At 38.0% G+C, this 15,523-nt stretch overlaps 2 long non-coding RNA genes across 2 annotated transcripts; one reads left to right on the top strand and one right to left on the bottom strand.

Annotated features, from left to right (window-relative positions):
* The first annotated feature begins 1,573 nt into the window (after positions 1-1,573).
* LOC111770831 (uncharacterized) lies at positions 1,574-11,203 on the top strand. Its single transcript, XR_002804265.2, has 4 exons — positions 1,574-1,661; positions 3,551-3,667; positions 4,066-4,217; positions 11,093-11,203. It is a non-coding gene; the product is annotated as an uncharacterized lncRNA (long non-coding RNA).
* On the bottom strand, positions 9,047-11,255 carry LOC138920937 (uncharacterized). The gene is made up of 2 exons (XR_011432997.1): positions 11,123-11,255; positions 9,047-9,805 (listed from the first exon to the last, which is right to left on the bottom strand). It is a non-coding gene; the product is annotated as an uncharacterized lncRNA (long non-coding RNA).
* Positions 11,256-15,523: the final 4,268 nt, after the last annotated feature.

Below are 15,523 nucleotides of genomic sequence, written 5' to 3'. Positions count from 1 at the left end.
ATTGTAATGTAATAATAATTCTGGTAAGGGCTATATGAGAAAACAGACAGTCTACGGTAAGTTGCTTATAAGAATAACAGAGAGAAAAGTTATTTCTTGAACAAAAAAAGATAGATGTAAACATATATTGAAAATAATAATAATGCAGTTTTTTTCTAAATACAGGCACTACCTTATAAACACTGGAAACCAATGAAGACAAGAATGTTAAAAACTGAGCAAGCAAGATGGATTAAGCTAATGCAGTAAATAATAATTCCTTAGATTCTTGAAAATGGTGGTGTTTGAAGTTTTTTTAATTAAAGATTTCAGGAAGCCACAGACTTCTGGGTAATGTTTAAATCATTGGAAATTGATCTGACATTTAATGGCAAAACGTTGACTCTCTAATGCCGTAACAAGGTCAATAGGTCAGGGGACCTCCATTACCTAACCTTAGCTGGCCTCTTTCCGTGACATATCAGAGTATTGATCAGGGTTGTTCTGTGGGATTGGGCATAGAGTTCTTATTTTAATGTTCTTAAAAAACTGGGCCTAGCCAGTGTGTTATATTCTGCTATGATCTGCATTTTTGTGTGATCCCACTGAGGGGGTCTTGCTCTGCATCTCGTTTATCCTCCTACTTTGATTTGTCTGTACTCCCTGGATAGGACTTAAATCTTCTTTTGAACACTCTATATCCAGGTTTTATTCGCTGAGTGTCTTAACATCCTCTAGGCTTCCACACTGCATTTTGTCTTCAAACTTCATTGATCCTCCAAACTTCAGTGATGCTACCAGAATGGTAGTCAGTTTTGATGTTCATTGAGCTGTGACACTGAATGATCGAATAAAATTGGCTGCCTATATTGCTAAATCTGCCTTTGTTTTGTGACCCATTGTCAACAAAAGGGTGCTAACTTAATCTGAGACTACATTCTGTCTTTACTTACATACTCTCTGTTTGGACTCTGAGGGTGGATTCCTTTCTCAGTTTACCTGTTAGTCCTTCTATTTTATTTGATTATGGAAATGTTGGGCACTGGCTTCATAGGCCCAAACTAACTTCTTAGATTTGAACAGTGAAAGAATAATTTAACTTAATTGCTAACACTATAGAACTATGTAACTCTTCTAGCTTTTCCAAACAGCTTTCATATATATTTTCTCATTTTATTCTCCTAACACATCCGTGAAATAATTCATAAGAAAACCTTAACACTTCATCAAGCAAATGCATTCCCACTGCAGATAACTAATGTAAGCCATAGGAATAGTTTGTTCTGCAAAGGATCTGGGACAATTGATTCTTGGGCCTACGTCTTATTCTCATGTTTTTATTAAGACCATAAAAGGGGCTTGAAGGGTGTGGTGGAGATTGCAAATTGTCCACAAAAATCTCTGCTCCGTTGCTTCCATAGTAAGATAGAGTCATAACTGGGTCAAAGCTGCCTGGCCACAGACTATATTTTCCTGCTCCCTCCGCAGCTAGTTGTGGCCACAAGACTAGGTTGTTTCCACTGAAGTGTGAGCAAAAGTGATAGATGCCATTCAAGCCTTGCCTTGAGAACTTGCATGCTCACTCCTACGGCTCTTTCTTCCTTCCTACAGGCTGAAATACTGATGACAAGACAGACCTTAGAAGCCACATGTTGAAGATGGAAGGACTGCCCTCGTTCTGAGTTAGGTTCCTGAATGACTGAGTGGAGCAGAGCCCCCCACCCCCGTCCCCATTCAGATTGTTACTCTAGAGTTTTATTTCAACCATTACATTTTCAGGAATATTTACTTTAGTAATTTAGCATAACTATTAATATGGATGGCTACTTGATTATACTAGGAAAAACTTTAAGAGTACTCAAGGCAGGGCTGGTGATGAAACTGAAAATGATCAAGCCTTAACTTTACTCCCTCTCTCCATCAGATATTTGACGGGGAGAGAGAAAGTTAAGAAAACAGAAGAAAAGAATAAAAGAGGGGTAGGTCAAGGGTGGAGGAGGCAGTGTGAAGGCAAGCATTCTACCACAGAAACATTTACACCTTCTCGGAAATGAGAGTGGAATAAAAACATTAAAAAAATAGAACCACCAAAAATCGCCTCCCCCCCCCCGCCGTTTTAATTTTCTACATAAAGACTTTATTAAGTATTCTGAACTCATTGGTTAACTCATTCATCACAATGAATCAAACATGAAGAATTTAGCAAGGGTTCTAAAACAAGCCCTGCAGAACAGCCACCCTGGACACATATTGCAGAAAATAACCTCCACATTTTCTTCTTAAGTCTTTTCCAATCAAATTGTGTCTTTTCTCTTTAACGCTTATCACTTAGATCTTTATCTTAGTAGGTCATCTCAAGTCTTGCATGCTAGAATCCAGAGAAATAGAGAGACAAGCATCACCAGCATTTATTGATGGTATAACTACTTAATATCCTCCAGAGGTGCTCACACATACACGTTCACATGGAAACAGGGCCAGACAGAAACTTTAAAGGGATCTCGTAGGAGAAAGCATGAGGGGAGTGTGCAGCAACCCGCAGTCATCACTGCCCTAATAGTATCTGATCTGAACCTGGCATAGCTTCAGAAAAAGCCATGTGTTCAGGCTAAAACAAGAAAGAGAAAACAGGAGAACGTTGCTTTCTTCTAATGTGGTAAATAGGGCATGAAGGTTTTATTGTTTGCTGGTGGAACTAGTTTTACAAGTTCTCTACTTATCCATGGGGCTTAGCTTTAAGGGAGAAAAAATATTTTTATTCAGAAAATATCTTCAGATTTTGGTAGAATGTTTGAATTTGGTATCCAGGATAAACAACTAGATTAAAGTTGTCGTGTCTACATTTATTGGGACGAATTTTGAAACTGGAACTACTACATTTCAAAAGTTTTTCATGAGTGCCATACTTCCCACTTCTGTTTTTGGCATGAGGAAGTGATAAAAGAAAGCTTCTTACTTTCGTACCCTCCTCATGTGTCTCCTTATTGCTAAATTTTGGTAGATTTCTCTTATTCTTTTAAAATGTTCTCCCAGATTGTTTATTTTAAATGTCAGGAAACGGTCATTCATTTAATGGATCTAGGTCTTTGACTCTTCTTAATTTGGAGAGGAAATAGACTTTGAGTAAGAAGTCTCTGCAAGGGATCAATATGGATGCCTCTCTAGGTGAGCATGTGTGTGAGAGAGCCAGGCCCACAGCCAGTGGCACAGAATGTGACACAGAGAGAGGAGACAAAGAAACCATGAAGTCTAAAGTAATAAAATGATTTGCAAAGTTCAGGAACAATATTGAATTTGCACAGTTTTGGAAAGGAAAGAAATTTTCCTTTTAAGTTCCAGTATCTCTCAACAGAGTTGAGGGGCCTTCTCAATATGGCTGCTACTGCAGACAGTACTTGGGGGGAAAGTAGGGCAAGAAAGTGAGAGAGAGAGAGAGAGAGAGAGCCACAGAGAGAGAGAGAGAGAGAGAGAAAGGGAGACAGAGTGGGAGAAGGAGAGGGAGAGAGGGAGGAGAAAGGGAATATATGTGTGTCTGTCCGTAAAGTTCATCTCTTTCATTCTCCTCTCCTAGTTCAGTTCGCGGGAAGCAGCTCATATTGATTCTTTCGTTTAACAACTTGTCTGCTTTGATGAACACAGATCAACGTCAGCTTTTTGTGACCCTTAGGGAAATCATCTATACCTAGAGGTAAAAGTGATTGCTTTATTAAAGCCACTGTGAAATCTCTGCTTCCCCGGGAAGAAAATTATATTTTTTTCTTCATTGAAGATTAAATAAGAGAAAATAATCTGAATGAATATTATATGTCATATTCAATTTTAAAAGCTATAGAGGGAGTGCACAGATTGCCTTCAAACTTCATGTTTGGAGCTGAATATATATACATATCCATATGTTTTACATATTCTTAGTTGAGAATACTAATAAAATGATTAAGACAATAACTGAGTGTTTTTATCTGCTTACAAATTAAAGTTTTCATTACATTTAAACAACTTATTCTGAATCAAGAGCAAAGTGCTTTTCTTCCTTTCTTTGTTTGAGGAACTAAAACATGTTTTTATTCTTAACTTTTATCTTAAAAGTCTGGCTGTGCAGCTGATAGCTGGCTTAACAAGATAGCCCCACATCCTCTCCACAAGGACCTCTCTGCAATCTCATGCAGCGTGTTTGACGTTCCGAAACAATCACAAAGTTTTCTCATCTCTAATGACTCTCCAGGACTGTGAGAACTCAGGTATGCCAGAAAGGTATTTAAAAGGAACAGGAAGTACAAGTATTGGTTTTGTTCCATTCAAATTAGGGTAGCCGTATTACTGCCATTTTTTTTTTCCCAGTAAAAGCTGATTTTTTGTTGTTTTTTCTTTTTAATTTTCCCTCTCCCTCAAACTTCAGCATTCTGGATCACAAAAAATATGTGGCAATCCCATCAACAAACAGCCCATGTTTTTGTTAAGTAAATGGAGGAAAGTAGAATTGACTTTTTATTACTGAAAAAGAGACTGTTGTCAAAATAAGTTACAATCCGAGCAGCAAGAAGGGGAGATGCAGCCTGTTGCCAGCATCCCTCATGACAAGGCTGCACTAGGCAGAGAAATTAAATGGAGACCAGTTGAAAATGAAGGCTCTTTACATACTCTTTTGCACTCAACTCTCTTTTCAACCTCTCCTAGGAAGGAGAATGTGTTTTTCCTCCCAAGCAAGGAGCAGCAGGGGTTATCTTTTCTCGGACAAGCTAAAATCTGTCTCCTTGTCACAAGAGACAGACGAGGTCAGAGAGGACTCTCCCTCCCAGAACCAGAGTGCAGAAGCTGTGATTCTGGTTCATGACAAGAACGACAGGTTCTTGTTGGGGGAGCAACAAAGATGCCATCTCGCTTGCTGGACCACATATCACAGCACCGATGTAAAAATTATACATATGACTTTTTGAGCCATGCCAAGGACCCTTTTCCTATTTTAGTGTCATTGCAGTTAGTTTGTTTGTTAGGTGTGACATCATTTTTTAAGTGCCATGAAACTCTACAAAGAGTTGAAAGATCGTAATATGGTCCTGTGGGGACACCACTGCTTGAAAAGCAAAAATGCGTATTAATGTATAATGTGTATTAAACATGTTTCAGCAAGGATGAGAAAGAGTAAACTGTTTGAAGATGAATACATGTGATTGGAAGTGTTTTTACACAGCTTTTCCCTCCAACTATTTGTTTTGAAATATTTAAAACCTATAGAAAATTACAAGTATAGTGCAGTAAACACGCATATGTCCTTTATGTAGAGCTGTGCTAGTAGGGTAGCCGCTATCTGTGTGTGACTATCGGCCCCTTGAACAGTGGCTAGTCCAAATTGAGATGAGCTGTGCTACATGCCTTTCTAAAAATAAATACTTCCTAAAGTGTTCTGAAAAGTTAATAGATACTTTGACCCCAAACCGAGCAGCTAAAAATTACAGATATATAAAGGTATGGATATATAATTTATATTGTGTATGTCATATATACACATATATAATATGAATTTATATTAATATATACAAAAAACGTGTATATGTGTATCTCTGTGTGCAAATGTTTATCTGTGGATCTAGTCTTTATTTTCTATAAATCACTCAGAAAAAAGTAATTGACGAGGTGGGATGAGGGTGTAGGCATCTTTCAGAATGTTTGTGCTGTTTCTCCTCTAGCATGATAAAGAGTAGCCCTAGGCCTAGAATATACTTCCAAGTGAAACTTTTGAAAATATTTTACGGCATGCCAGTATTGTTTGGGGAAATATGTTAACCACTTTTTTCCTATCATTTTTAACCAATAAAGTAACATATTTCCTTTAAAGAAGAAATTGAAACTATCATATAGTATTAAAATTCTCTGAGATTCATATTTTCCCAGTACCTTTAGTAAATATATATGAAAACATATATATATATATATATATTATTTTTTTTTTACAGATTTGGAGTCATAGATCTGAGTAATGTTCTGTGTCCTGCTCTTTTCCATTTAAAATTATATCATGAGCATTTTCTAAATTATTAAATAATACAAAGAACTCCTCTCTTTGAGAAATTGTTATTGTTTTCATTTCTCCCTGTTGTACATAAGGCCGTGGGTTAATCTTTGCTTTTATTTAGTTTTCCTTGAACATAATTATTTGGTACACCACCTGATTATTTTCTCAGGATAACTTGCAAAGAGTGAAATTACTAGGTCAGAAGATATTAATAATTTTTAGCTACTTGATTCATATTGCTGAATAGCTCTCCAGCAAAATTGTATCACATGAAACTCTCACATGATATTTGAGAGGGACAAGTCCATTTGCCAACACTGGTCATTATACTTAAAAACATCTTTCTCAATTTGTAACAGAATCTGCATCTGGTTTTATTTTGCAAGTGAGAATTCACTGTTTTTTTTTTTTTTGCATTTGCTTATTTGTCTTCTTCTATTTGTGAATTGCCTCTTCCTATCCTTTCTCCACTTTTGTTTTGAGAAAGTCAAAGTTTTCTTACTAATTTGTTTTTCTGTTGATTATTCAACCCTTTGTTATATAACATTGCAATTTGGTTGTTTATCAGGTTTTCTTTTGACTCTTGATTTTTGTGTATTTGTTTCATAGAAATTTTCACATCTGTTTGGTAAATCTATCAATCTTATCCTGCCTGGCAGTGGTTTTCAAATTTCGTGTGCCTCAGAATCTCCTAAGTGTGTTCATTAAAACACAGATTCCTGGGCCCTACCATCAGGGTATATTACTCCTAAATCCTTTGGTATGGCCCTGGCAACTGTTTTTAGCAAATAACCCAGCTGATTCTAAATTAAGTAGATAATTAGTTATTAAATCACACTGTGGAGTAACTGCTTTGCAATTTTTCACCTTGGTTTAACACTTAGGCCTTCTCACAGTAATATCACATTAATAGCTATCTATATTTTCTCCTTTTCATTTTTCTACCTTTATCTATTTCATTCAGCTGGAATTTATTTTAATATATGCTTTATCCAAAAATATTAAACTGTTTTTCCTAGCTCAATTTATTGAATTACAATGCATTTCTCCACTAATTTACAATTTTACAGTATCTCCACTAATTTACAACTTTATCATTTACTACAATTTATAAATATTTGAATCTATTGCTGAGTTTGTTTTATCTGTCCCATTGATTTATTTGTCTATTCCAGCATACTGACTTTTTTTCTTTTGGTGAGGAAGATTGGCCCTGAGTTAACAATTTAACATTTGTTGCTAATATTCCTCTTTTTGCTTGAGGGAGATTGTTGCTGAACTAAAATCTGTGCTAGTCATCCTCCATTTTGTGTGTGGGATGCCGCCACAGCCTGGCTTGCTGAGTAGTGTGTAGGACCACACCTGGGATCCAAACCAACGAACCCCAGGCTGCCGAAGTGGAGTGCACAATTTTAACCACTATGCCACTGAGCTGGCCCTGAGAATACTGTTTTAATTACGGTATCTTTTGAATATATTTGGTACTATGAACAGTGTCTTCTTTTCATTTCTCTTCTTACTCAAAACTATTTTGGCAATTCTCACCTGTATAATTAAAAAAAATCAGTTTGTCAAACTAAAGTTATTTTTAAAATTTTCTTGGAGTTGTATTTAATTTATAAAATAATTTGAAGAAATGTCACATCTGTGCAACATTGAGGCTTCTCCTACTAAAAGATTGTGTATTTCTATTTCTATTTATAGCTTCTTTCATGGTTGCTATGGTCTGAATGCTTGTGTCCCTTCACAATTCAGATGCAGTCAGTGCTGGTCATCTGGTGGTTAAGATTCGGCATTCTTACTGCCATAACCCAGCTTCATTTCCTGTTCAGGGAATCATACCACCCACATGTCAGTTGTCATACTGTGGCCGCTGCATGTTGCTGAAATTATGGGACCCGTATTTCAAATCCCAACAGGGTCCCCATGGTGCACACGTTTCAGCAGAGCTTCCAGACTAATTCACACCTAGCTACCCACTTCCAAAAACGTTGCCCTTGAAAACCCTATTAGCAGTAGCGGAGCACTGTCTGATATCGCACCAGAAGGTGAGAGTATGATGCAAAAAGACAGGACAGGTTTCCGCTTTGCTGTATCCATGGTCTCTGGGAGTCAGAATCGACTGGAGGGCACTAATAACAACAAAAATTAATATGTTGAAATCTTAACCTTCAAAGATGATAGTATTAGGAGGTAGGCTTAGGTCATGAGTGTGGAGCTCTCTTGAATGAGATTAGTGCCGCATTAAGAGGCTTGCACCAGAGAGATCTTGCACCCCTTCCACCCTGTGAGGACACAATGAGAAGGTGTTGGCTGTGAATCAGGAAAAGAGCCTCCACCAGAAGGCATAATATGCAGATGTGATACTCAGATACTTATCAGAAGGATAAAGATGGGTCTTGTTACTTTAACGTACTACCATTCTGCTGTTCTAGCAAGGATGAGAAATACTGGTAAGTAAAAAACTTTTTGGGGCTGGCCAGGTGGCACAGTGGTTAAGTTTACACATTCTGCTTCAGTGGCCTGGGGTTCACCAGTTTGGATCCTGGGTGCAGACATGGCACTGCTTGGCAAGTCATGCTGTGGTAGGCATCCACATATAAAGTAGAGGAAGATGGGCAAGGATGTTAGTTCAGGGCCAGTCTTCCTCAGCAAAAAGAGGAGGATTTTGAGAAGATGTTAGCTCAGGGCTAATCTTCCTCAAAAAAAAACCCAAAAAGTTTCAATAGTGCTTTGATGGTCTGCCCTCTTTGTTTAACTCTTTGTTTAGCCCCTGAACTGATCAATTCTCCTGATTTGCATGCCTCCAATAAAATTTTTCCTTTTTTACATAAAATGCCATTTTTTGGATAACAAAATATAGAACAAAAACGTTTTAATTTTAGTTGCTTTTTGGAAGCCCTCATAGCAGAGAGCTGAATTGCATCCCAACGTTGCAGCTTTTAAAAGCTGTCAAGATTGGCACTCCCCAGTCAAAATTTGTCATTGCTTTTACTCTATCCATTTTTGGAAAAAGATTCACATAAACAATTATACGTAAATAAATAGGAAAAGTTCTTTTCCTGCTAGTGCAGAACTTTATTATACTGTTAAAGCTGTTCTGAAGCAGGGTAAAATTGAGCTGAAAGCTGCGAAAGAAGGTCCTTGGGATGATGAACAGAGGTAGGTCCCTTCTTGGTGGCCTCAAGGGTGGATGCTCCCTGCTTCTCTCGTTTCCTCATCTTAGTCTGACCTGTAGCCTGCCTGTAGGCATCTTTGTCTGACTGATTCCCTGCTCTTCACCTGGGGCCAAAGAGAGAGAGAAAAAGGCTTGTTCCCATCTTGAGGTCCTTTTGGAAGCAGTCCTGGGATGTAGAAGATGGTATACTTCACTGCCAGGACACGAGAGCAATGGGAGAAGGGAAGGGAGAACGTGCCAAATTCGTCAGGGTTTTCAAGACTTTTCCAACTCCCCTTTAGGTCAGAGTTCACCAAGATGTATTTCTTGCCCTTGAAGATATTATAAAAGTGGAGGAGCGACGAGTCTCATTGCAGAACTCCCAAGGGAACATGAGCTTTAGGGACATGGATGAAAGGATGGGTGAGGCTTCCAAATATCATGGAGTTTGGTGGGCTGCAGGGAGAGACGGCCAGTAGGTTGGCCCATGGGGCTTTAGAGGAGTTCAGACTGTAGACAGGAACTGGAGAAGCCCGAACGTATTGGTGATAGTTGAGACTGTAGGGTTGTTTGAGGTCTCTCAAGGAACATCAGAACGTGAGGGACCATGAAGAATCCTGCAGCAGCAGGTCTCCTGGAAGAATTTGGTGGGTGGAAATCTGCAGACAAAAGCATTTTAAGAAAATGTGGTGAGTGAAGACTAAAGACGTGGTCAACAGTATCTATGTTAGTTTCCTAGGGCTGCCGGAACAGAGTACCATAAACTGGGTGGCTCAAACAACAGGAATTTATAGTCTCACAGTTCTGGAGGCTAAAAGTCTGAATTTGAGGGTTGGCAGGGCCAGGCTGTCTCTGTAATCTGTAGGGGAATCCTTCCTTGCCTCTTGCTAGCCTCTGGGGGTTTGCTGGCAATCTTTGGTGTCCCTTGGCTTGCAGCTGTATAATTCCAATCTCTGCCTTCGTTGTCAAATGGTATTCTCCCTATTTGTGTGCATGTGTATATCTATAGTTATTAACATTTTAGTAAATCAAGGGGCCTACCCCATGGCCGAGTGGTTAAGTTCTCATGCTCTGCTTTAGCGGCCTGGGGTTCACTGATTCGGATCCTGGGAACAGACCTACACACGGCTCACCAAGCCATGCTGTAGTGCCATCCCACATAGAAGAACTAGAATGACCTACAACTAGGATATACAACTATGTACTGGGGCTTTGTGGAGGACAAAAAAAGAGGAAGATTGGTAACAGATGTTAGCTCAGGGCCAATCTTCCTCACCAAAAAAAAAAAGCATAAAAAAATTTAATAAGTCCGGACGTGTTTTCTATTAATATAAGTTCCTAAACTATTCTAATCCATATTAAAGTACTAATACTGATATAGGTTTATGAGGTTCTATATATATATGCTTACATATATACAGATACAGTTGTATATATATAAACAAAAATTTTTCCAGGCTTTGTACTGTTTCCCAAGATTCCTAATATTACACAGTTACTAATGTAGCCAATGTTGTCATCAGGTGGACGTCTGAAATGAGAAAGGCATTTGCAATTTATAATCTGATATATCTGTTTTTCCTACAGAGTTTAGAAAATCATTTTATTTGCCTTTTCTATGATTAAGTAAACAGCTGTTTTATTAAAATTCTATTTCTCTTCAAAACTTTCCAGAATAATGAAGACCTCTGAAAATTTTAAGATTTTCTCTGCCAAGCATACTGCCTATATTTAAATATTTATGAGTATATACTGTAAATGCATCCTCTAAAACACAAATAGAATGTTTTATTATTTATGAATGAATATTTTGATTAATTAAACAGATATTAGAATTGTGCATCCCTTTAGGGTCGACTCAGAATAGTATTTGGTTTCAGTGATAACTTGCATCATGAAAACACTAAAAAATGTGATCTTATTTCCTTCTCGTAATCTCCCCTCAGGAAAATAAACAGGAACTGTTAAAAATGTACCTGGAGCTTCTCAGGGGCTGCTTCACTGGCTCCGTCCAGCTCTCAAGTGCGCTGGAATTCTTCCTTTTAAGGACAGTGACATCCGATCTGTGAAGGCCATGGTGCCCTGCACAGGGAAGCCACAGCAGGGAGGATGAGGTCAATATTGCCCTCATCAGGAGCAGCTCTGCAATGGAAGGTTTCAATTACCATCCAATGGATTAAAGAGCAGGGATGCAGTCAGGCTGGAGAGAGAACTTCTATTTTCACAAACAAATGAACAAAACAGCAAAAATAATAGAGAAATCATTATTCTCCATCTAAACTGGAAGCCCGAACAAACCCTCGCTGGCTTAACATGCAGATTCTGGCTTGACCCCCACATGCTTCCTTGATATCCTTTCCACACAGCCAGGAGATGCTTTCTCTTTCAGTGTGTGACAGCTGTAGGGACTTTTCCAGTTGTCCCATGACTCTTGGGGACCCATGCCCTCTCATTTGGCTTTTAGTTGGGCAGGCTGTGGTCTGTTCGATTTAGCTATGGGAAGCCGCCCCACTGGACTTCGTTTGGTGGGAGAACTCCTGGACCTAGGAAAGGGAGCTGCTGTAGTTGCCTCTGAATGGACTCTGGACTTTGGAACTTCCTGGATGACACAGTTGCTTACCTTCTTGTTATCAATCTGAAAACCTAGTGAAGCGATACATTTCTAGTCCGCTGACTGTCTCATGACCATCTTGTAGGTGTTAGGCAAATCTCAGTCCAGAAGGACTGTAAAAGTTGTTGACTGGACTCTGTCTCAGGAAAAGTTTAGCACGTCCTGGCAACCTTTATGCTTACACCACCTACTCTGAGAGGTCAAGGGTGTTGTGTAGAATAATAACATTCTCAAAACTGACTCATGAAGCAGGCTGTGAGAAGTCGACTCATCCCTGGTCTAACAGAGAGGATGTCAAATGGCCCGTCCATGCACTTGCTCAGTCAATGACAGCAGAGATGAGGACGGGGTCAGCCATGTAAGAGAAGGCCTGGACAAAGGCCAAGTCAATACCGAAGAAGCTGTCAGTCTCTCTGCACTGTTCACACATGCCCAAATGCTCTACTCAGCAGATCCTGGAGCAAAATGAAGATAAATGCTATATGTAGTTTGTTCTGATGTAACCGTCACTGTCACAGGGCACAAGCTCTCCATGAGAACACTTCTGTTTCATTATTCACGCTTTCTTTTGATCATGTAACTAAGTGTAAGTGATGTCATTTTCTATCGCTGCTTTTACTTTACAAATAGGCTTTGAGTATTTAATTGTGTACGATAGATATTAATATTTCTGTGTTGGAAGTAAGAAAGGTTATTATGGTATGCAATGTAGTAAAATATTTGTTTTATGTAAAGAGAGAAATGCTCAGTCATTTTTATTTACATTCCTGTGCAACTTGGGTCAGGCTGCCCTAAGGAGATCTATTTTTCTAAAGAGTAAGTCTATGGAATGACTTCATCACAGATTCAAGTTACAGCATGAAACAAATACAGCCCCAGGACTTTTGCTATGCACAGTCCACTTAAATTTCTAGAACAAAAGACACTTATTATAAAGAATTTTGGATAAAACTCTGATTTATTATTTTTAAAGACCTCTATGACTTTGAGATAATCAGCACAAACTTTTTCTTCTGATAAGGTATAAATAACAAAAATAAATCTACTAGTGACATAATTTAAAATGCAGCTTTAAAATAAAATACCTGTACATATTTTTTAAAGACTAATTTTTTTTCTTATGGTCAAGGAAAGACAAGTTACCTAACTGCCTTTAGCAATTTATGTTTGGTGCATTTATTTCAATTAATGAGAGATATATCAAATATAATCATAGAAGATTAAATTATGTCTTAAATATAGGTGAGGAAAGAGACTTTTCTTTCTTTTTTTTAAGGAGCAAAGAGGGCAGAAATTAGAGTGGCCAGCAGGGGGCTTCCTTCAGATTCTTTTCTAAATTAAGAGCTAAGCTGAAAATACATTTCACTCTTTGGTTTTTATAAATAAGGAATAGTCTAAACAAAGCATGTTTTTCTTCTCTTTAGTTTATTGCTCTTTGCTACTTCCTTTCCCATCACCGTTCTTTCTCAGGACCTAGAGCATGAGATCCCGGCTCCCTGGGTTGGCCACCTCTGCCTCTGCCCCCACCCCTAGTTAAAATTTTATCTTTGCAAACTGCTCAGGGGGGGATTTGCATGATGTACTTTGCACCAGGCATAAATTAAAATCAAATTAAGTGCAAAGAAGCATATTCTGATTTGATGATTTAAATGGTAGTTAGAAAGACCCGGTTTCACCCTGAACCATTTGGGAAGAACTTTCTGAAATCATGGGCTTGAATAGTAGTATAAAGCTAATGAATGGTCATGGAATATGACATTTTAAGAGTGCGTGTTTTTCCCAGGAATTTGAGAGTGTGTGAAAGGCCTACAGAACGAAGGAGACAGATTCTGACCCATTTTGGAGTATAGCTCCATACCATCTCCCATCCTTTTTGACTTGCATAAAGTTTTGCCTCCTTTTGGGGGCTCATTTCATAAACGTCGGCTCAATAACTTTATTGATAGTGGAGAACAATTCACCAGACAGTGAATTGGAAGATAAAATTGTGGCATTTTGTGTTAGCCAAGTGAAATTTCAAGGGAAATTGAAATTGACTTCATGTAATTTTTCAAATAAGAATTGGGTCCTGACAAAGAAGGCAAGTGAGATCTGTATGATGACTTTAAAGTCAGTAATTCCAGGGTTAATACCCAATACACAAAATTATGTTAGGATTTTGTTTTAACTTAGAGAAAATGAAACTTTGATTATCAGGATAATACAGATAACACAGAACAGACCAGCCTAGAGTCATGTTTCCCGGACTGGGGCATGTGGCAGTGGGACACGGGTTATATGGGCCATGCAACCAATTTGCATGGGGATTTGGAACAAAAGAAGATAAGTAATGTAACTGGCAAAAAATTTCAAATACTTTTATGCTGCCCTAATAAGGCCATGTTATGAAGTAAAATATAAAATTCAAAGGATTTGTCTAAGATAAAATATGAATCTGTAAGAGATTTTGAACATGCCAAGGACCACTGTAGATTGACAGCAGCCCCCACTGCCCCAACCCTGCCCCAGGTATATTAGTTAGATAAATGCTTTAGAAGCCAAACTATCAGATTTCTCATCTTGGCACAATAGTTGATTATGTCAGTTAATTTTCATGCATCAGTAAAATTGGTCACAGCTTTTAACCCAATGAGGAATTCTTAGAAAATTTGGATTATAGAGTTGAATATTACCTTAAACCATTTGTATGGGCAAAAGTATCAACACCTCTGTAAGTGTGTTTGTTTAAAGTCTTGGGATCCACCTGAGAGGAAAAGACGAGAGATGAGTTGGAAGCAGAGATTTCACGACTATTACTAAAGCACATCTGTGATTTATATGGGTATGCATAGTTTTATCCTCTATCATACCTTAGTTCTCAGGGTTATCCTTCGAAACAGGGGAGAAACACGTTTTTATTACTGAGTGATTTAACCAGTGGCCGAGATTATGACTTATAGCCTTGGATTTTAAGACTGTCTATGGGCATGATTTGAGCCTGAAATTTAATAGGTTCCCTCTCTGGTCCTAAAAGAAGAGGTCAATAAGGAAAGAATTTCTTTATCTAGTTGTGGCTTATAATACAATTCCTGGGGATGACATCACAGTGCAACTGATTTGGTCCAAATTACTCTTCAATATCTATCAGTACAACTACCTCACAAAGATGCTGTCTGATATTACAAGGAGCCTCCGATAAGCATTAAAAGAAATGTGTAAAAATAAAACCCCCAATACTGTTTCTCTTAAAAAATACTATATCATTCTCTCCTTTTTAATTTCTTTTTTTCTTATCTTTTTATTTCTTTTTCTTCTGTGAATGAGAATGAGAAGTGAGAGTTAATGTATGTAATCATGTATTCATTGAATACGGTTATCCTCTGAATATTCCTTGCTTGGTTATAATATTGTTTTGAAAAACTTTGATAGCAAAATATTAAGAGGAAAATGAATGAAAGGTAGATCAGCAAGTTGTATGGCACTAACTTTTAATTGAGATAAGTCTAATCTCTTTTCAGGTATAGGCTATTCATATCCAATTACACAGAGCCTTGTTGTCAAAGAAAGGTAGCTGGTTTTCTTTCTTCTATATTTCTTGTTCTCCCTCAGTATATTTCCCAGTATTTTGTGCTGGAGGCCTCTTAAAAACAACAACAAAAAAACATACACTCAATCAATTGTATGCTGAAAATGAACCTTACAGATTCTCACAAATTGATTGTATTAGTGGCTCCAATTTTCCATGGAAAATTGTTCCATGCCCTTTGGTAGCAGCCTCGCACCCTGA

Source organism: Equus caballus, chromosome 26, assembly GCF_041296265.1.
Source record: "Equus caballus isolate H_3958 breed thoroughbred chromosome 26, TB-T2T, whole genome shotgun sequence".
Classification (NCBI taxonomy): domain Eukaryota; kingdom Metazoa; phylum Chordata; class Mammalia; order Perissodactyla; family Equidae; genus Equus; species Equus caballus.
This window is presented reverse-complemented; position numbering and strand designations above follow the sequence as displayed.